We start from the raw sequence: 6,000 nt of genomic DNA on the forward strand, positions 1-6,000 counted from the left end.
AGACGTCAGGAACACCGCACCTAATCAAGTGGTGGATCTCTTCATCAACAGTAGCCTTCTGAGAGAGACGACTGTCAAGGGACCATGTTTAATGTATGCCAGACTCTCTCCTGCCATATCTATGGAAGGTGGAATACATGGGTATCAATGTCTAGATTGACATCAGAGTTGCTTTTGCAATATTCAAAGACAGCCTAAGTCTCTTGTGTGCAGAACACACACAGCCTGCTATGTGACAGGCTTGTCAGCAAAGATCCCACAAAATAACAGGGACAGCGGTTTTATTTTTATTCATTCACGGGATGTGTGCATTGTTGGCTGGGTCAGTATTAATTGCACATCCCTAGTTGCCTTGTGAAGGTGGTTGTGTTGAGCTGCCTTCCTGAACTCCTACAGCCCATTGCATTTAGGCCTACAATACAGAAAAAGGCCCTTCATCCACTGAGTCCGTGCTGGTCAAAAACAACCACCTAACTATTCTAATCCCATTTTTCAGCACTTGGCCCATAGCCTTGTATCTTTGGCATCACAAGTGTTCACCTACATACTTTTTAAATGCTATGAGACTAGGTAGAGACAGCAGTTTCCTTCCCTAAAGGACACATTAATGAACCAGATGGGTTTTCCTGACAATCGATAATGGATTCATTGTCAGATTTTTTTTTTGGATTCAAATTCCACCATCTGCCATGGTGCAGTTCGAGCCTGGGTGCCCAGAACATTACCTGAGTCTCTAAATGAAGAAAAACGTTTACACAGCAAATGGTTAGGATAAGAAGTGCACTGCATGAGGGAAGTAAAGCATATCACTGCTCTTTAAAAGGGAACTGGATAGTAATCTGAAGAAAAAATAATTGCAGGTCTCCAACTTAAAGGCAGGGGAGTGGCTATAGGTAAGTAGCTCTTGCAGAGAAACTGTATGGAGACAATAGACCTGCAATCCTCCTGTGCCATAAGTATTCTGTGGCTTCATGATTCATCTTAAATTAATGAGAAGGCAGACAGAGTCTCACCTTACCTCCTGACTTCTCAAAGCCTGTGCACCAACTACAAGGCATAAGTCAGATGTGAGATTGAATACTCCTCACTTTCCTGGATGAATGCAACTCCAACAATTCTCAGTAAGCTTGACATCATCCAGGCCAAAGTAGCCCGCTTGATTGGCATCACATGAACAAGCATCCACTCCCTCCACCACCAAATCTCAGCAGCAGCCATATGTACTATCTACAAGATGATAGAGATGATAGATGATAGATGATAAAGACAACAGCTTTGGCAGAGACACAAAGTGCCGAGTATAACACTGGGACTATCAGCTGGGGCTGTGTGTTCACATTTCACCATCAAGAAAGGAATCCACAATCCTCTCTATCAAAAACAAGAGTACTACCCATTGAGACGAGGCTGGGAGCTTCAGAATGACAGACTTGTCTTACCAGCTGAGGCACTGGGGAAGGGACCTGGAGGAACAGGAGAGCTCACTGGCAGATACAATAATATCAGGCCACGGGTGAAATGCTGGACATTTATATTACAACTATTATAGACTGCGATTTCCGAAGTCAGTTGCCCGGGATCAGAAAACATCAATAAAACAAATTACAATTTCAATTTATCCCATGCAACCTGACACTGATGTGCTGTCGGATACACAAACAGCTCAATGATTTCCCAAAAGACAGAACAGTTGGCTTCAGAAAGCAAAGCCAGCAATGTCACAGTGAGGAAATCATCTGCAGGCTCACTGATCAACAATTAGGGCAATCGCTTTGTCCTCCTGGGAGAAATCATCCCAACCTGATGCCTCCAACGAGTCTGCTCAACAGAATATAAAACTCTGCAACACTGAAAGTCTGCAGAGAGACATAGATAGGTTTGGCAGATGGAATTCAATGTTGGTAAATGTGAGGTCATCCATTTTGGTAGGATGCACAGCAAAATGGACTATTATTTAAATAGAGAAAAATTGCAGCATGCTGCCATGCAGAGGGACCTGGGTGTCCCTTGTGCATGAATCACAAAAAGTTGGTTTGCAGGTGCAGAAGGTAATTGAGAAGGCAAATGGAATATTGTCCTTCATTGCCAGAGGGATGGAGTTTAAAAGCAGGGAGGTTATGCTGCAGCTGTATAGGGTGCTGGTGAGGCCACATCTGGAGTACCATGTACAGTTTTGGTCTCCTTACTTGAGAAAGGATGGACTGGCACTGGAGGGGGTGCAGAGGAGGTTCACTAGGTTGATTCCAGAGTTGAGAGGGTTGGCTTATGAGGAGCGACTGAGTAGACTGGGACTACAGTCATTGGAATTTAAAAGAATGAGAGGGATCTAGAAGAAGCATTTAAATTATGAAAGGAATAGAAAAGATAGAAGAGGGTAAGTTGTTTCCACTGGCAGGTGAAAATAGAACTAGGGGGAGTATGGCCTCAAAATAGGTGGGAGCAAGACTTAGGATTGAGTTGAGGAGGAACTTCTTCACCCAAAGGGGTGTGAATCTGTGGAATTCCCTGCCCAGTGAGGCTACCTCATTGAATGTTATTAAGGTAAAGATAGACAGATTTTGAACAGTAAAGGGATTAAGAGTTATGGTGAGCAGTGGGTAAGTGGAGCTGAGTCCATGAAAAAATCAGCCATGATCTTATTGAATGGCGGAGCAGGCTCGATGGGCCAGATGGTCTACTCCTGCTCCTATTTCTTACATTCTTATATTCAACTGATCCCCATAAACAGCCCTTCTACCGTACCACAATACTCTACAGCGACAGACATGACCATTACAACATTATAACTCAGTGCCTACAAATTAACAGACAAAATCACTCCATTACTGCCGCCATGTTATACAGTGACACACCAGACACCGCCAGTACTGTACCCCAGTGTTATACAGTGACAGATCTGATCCCACTGCACGTTGATGCAGCTCAGTAGGATATATTAATAATGTTTCCAACAGACAACTACAGAAGTCGCATTTATCCAAAAGTGCATACAGTTGCAATGCTGGTGTTCCTTTCTTATTTAGACTAATGGAAGTCAGCAGGATTCTCCCTGGAGTGCAGGATTTCAATAATAAATTTGAAAAGCCACACTTTTTAATATTTGAGATGTAGTTGATTCCTTATCCAACCCAATTTGCAATTTGCGCACTCCCGTTTATCAAATTTGGCTAACAGGATTGGACTTAAGTAACTGAAAGGATTCATATTTCTATTTCATTAATTCGTTGAATCAGAGAATGATATAACATAGGAGGATATGACATGATATAATGATATAACATGGGTGCAGAGGAGGTTCACCAGGATGTTGCCTGGTATGGAGGGCCCTAGCTATGAAGAGAGGTTGAGTAGATTAAGATTATTTACATTAGAAAGATGGAGGTTGAGGGGGGACCTGATTGAGGTCTACAAAATCATGAGAGGTATAGACAGGGTGGATAGCAAGAAGCTTTTTCCCAGAGTGGGGGATTCAATTACTAGGGGTCACGATTTCAACGTGAGAGGGGTAAAGTTTAAGGGAGATATGCATGGAAAGTTCTTTACGCAGAGGGTGGTGGGCGCCTGGAACGCGTTGCCAGTGGAGGTGGTAGAGGCGGGCACGATAGCATCATTTAAGACGTATCTAGACAGATACATGAATGGGCAGGGAGCAGAGGGATACAGATCCTTGGAAAATAGGCGACAGGTTTAGATAGAGGATCTGGAACGGCGCAGGCTTGGAGGGCCGACGGGCCTGTTCCTGTGCTGTAATTTTCTTTGTTCTTTGAGACCAATCAACCCATTGGACCTGTTCTGGCTCTTTGAAAGAGTTATACAATTATTGCCACTCTCTTTGCTTTTCACACATTGTCCTGCCAATGTTTCCCCTCAAGGAGACATCAATTTCCAAAAGTTAATATTGCCCTTTCAGGCACCACTTTGCAGTTCACAACAACTTGCCATACCAAAAAAAATCATTAATTGCTTCCAATCTGTGCCCTCTGGCTTTGGACTCTGCCAACACTTTTTCCTTATTTACTTCACACAAAACCATTCATTTTGAGTACATCCGACAAATCTGCCCTTAACCTTCTCAATCCCAGCCTCTACACCAGTCTCTCCACACCCTGAGAACCCTTATCCCTGGCTCCATTCTGGTATCTCTTCCACACATTCTCCAAGGTCTTGCCATCCTTCCTAAATTGAGGTGCTCCAAACTGAAGACAAACTTCCAGTTAAAGATTACCAAGTGTTTCTTAAAAGTTCAGGCTTCAATTTTATAGAAGATTGGTGAGATTGCACCTAGAGTACTGTGAAAATGTCTGGTCACCTTGCCTAAGGAGGGATAGACTTGTTAAAGAGGGAGTGCAGAGGAGGTCTACCAGACTGATTTCCGATGGTGAGACTGTCTTATGAGGACAGATCGTGGAGAATGGACCTGTTTTCTCTGGAATTCAGAAAAATGAGAAGGGATCTCATAGAAACTTCTAAAGTTCCTACAGGATTTGACAGGGTAGATGCAGAAATCCCAGCTCTACCAAAGCACTTTACAACCAATGAAGTTCTTTTCAAACTGTAGTCACTGTTGTAGTGCAGGAACTGCAAGCAGCCAATTTATGCACAGCAGGATCCCATAAATGGTAACATAGTTAAGGCTGAGTCACTGGCGTTGTAATGTGATTAAGAAATAAATATTGATGCAGGTTCCTGGGGAGATTTCCCCCAATCTCTGGGCCATTTTATTCTAAAACAGAACAATAGAATCTTTTAAATCTACCTAAGAGTGTAAATGGGGCCTCAACTTAATGTCTCACCCGAAAGCTCAGATCTCATACAGTGCAGCATGTTCTCAGGATTGCTTTGAATACAGCTGAGGAACCAACGGCATGTTGGGCAGGAGGCCAGGTGAACCCCTGACTGCCCTTGAGGTGGTGCCATGTTTTTAACTGAACAATGACACCACCAACAGTGGGCATAATCTCAGCTGTAGAGAAGCCGTGCTGGCTCATCCCTGGGAAGCAATCTGAATCCAGTGGCTGCTGACCTTGGAGATGAGTGACCCCGACTGAAGCAGCAATCTCTTGGGGTTTGGTGTAGAGCAAACTCAGTGACAAGAGCTGCAACGTGTGATAAATGATAAGGACAGGTGCTGACAGCTTTGGGCGGTGAGTAATCTCACCCACTGACAAGCCCTGATCAAAGCTCATGAGACTTTCAGAAACATAGACTGCCAATACAGTGAACATGCAGCTGGGGCAAGTGTTGTCAAACTAAAAACTACCAGCAGTAAACAACCCTCAAACAGCAGGACGAAATTGAACTGGGCGTCAGCTGTTGAGTGCTCACTGTCCAGCAAGCACAGAGGACTGCAGATCGGTGAGTTACATACTTACACAAGGCAGTCCTCACCTGAAACACTCATCAGTTTTCTCTCGGTTTGTGAATGCCTCACCTTCTCAGTCGTTCTAGCAGATTTGCTGTTCCTCGTCTGTGTACTCGCCAGCTCTGAAGGCATTTCCTGCACAGCCCAACCTGTCTGCTCATGAATATTGCAGCAGGTGCAGTCAGTACATCAGCCAGGATCCTGCCTGGCTCCTCCCCTCTCATTCTATTAAAGGCTGAGACTGGCTTGCACACGCTCCAAAGAGGCTGATCAGCAGAGAGAACACCCCAGGCTGTTGCTCACAGCCTTAGAACATGACATCACCCTAATGGAACCAAACCATAAACTGATATGACACTGAGGATCTGCACAATTGTACACAGAAATACGCTGCTCTGATCTCAATTGTCTCAAACCCAAGTGAACAGGGTGGCAGGCTATCTGACTTTGCAGTTTGCCACAGAAGAAACAGATCACATCACACTATAGCACGCTGAGTCAAAATATCATGGATTCAAGAAACATGCAAGAAGGCAGTTACACCAGTGCTGAGGGAGTGCCACAGTGTCAGAGGGTCGATGCTGAGAGAGCGCCGCACTGTCGGAGGGTCAGTACTGAGAGAGCGCCGCACTGTCACA

The 6,000-nt window shown here is 44.5% G+C and overlaps 1 protein-coding gene across 4 annotated transcripts in view; it reads right to left on the minus strand.

The window, feature by feature from the left end:
• Window positions 1-6,000, minus strand: part of fhip1b (FHF complex subunit HOOK interacting protein 1B) — a 110,585-nt gene that overhangs the window by 79,368 nt on the left and 25,217 nt on the right. The window contains exon 1 of one of the 4 annotated variants that reach the window (XM_048598166.1): window positions 5,432-5,516. The exons of 2 other annotated variants lie outside the window; for them this stretch is intronic. The gene's annotated coding sequence lies outside the window, so the exon portion shown is untranslated. Of the gene's footprint in view, window positions 1-5,388; window positions 5,517-6,000 lie in introns of those variants that run through there. One more of the 4 variants, XM_048598167.1, reaches the window with a different exon arrangement.

The sequence above is a fragment of the Rhincodon typus genome, chromosome 6, assembly GCF_021869965.1.
Source record: "Rhincodon typus isolate 14 chromosome 6, sRhiTyp1.1, whole genome shotgun sequence".
In the NCBI taxonomy this organism is placed as follows: domain Eukaryota; kingdom Metazoa; phylum Chordata; class Chondrichthyes; order Orectolobiformes; family Rhincodontidae; genus Rhincodon; species Rhincodon typus.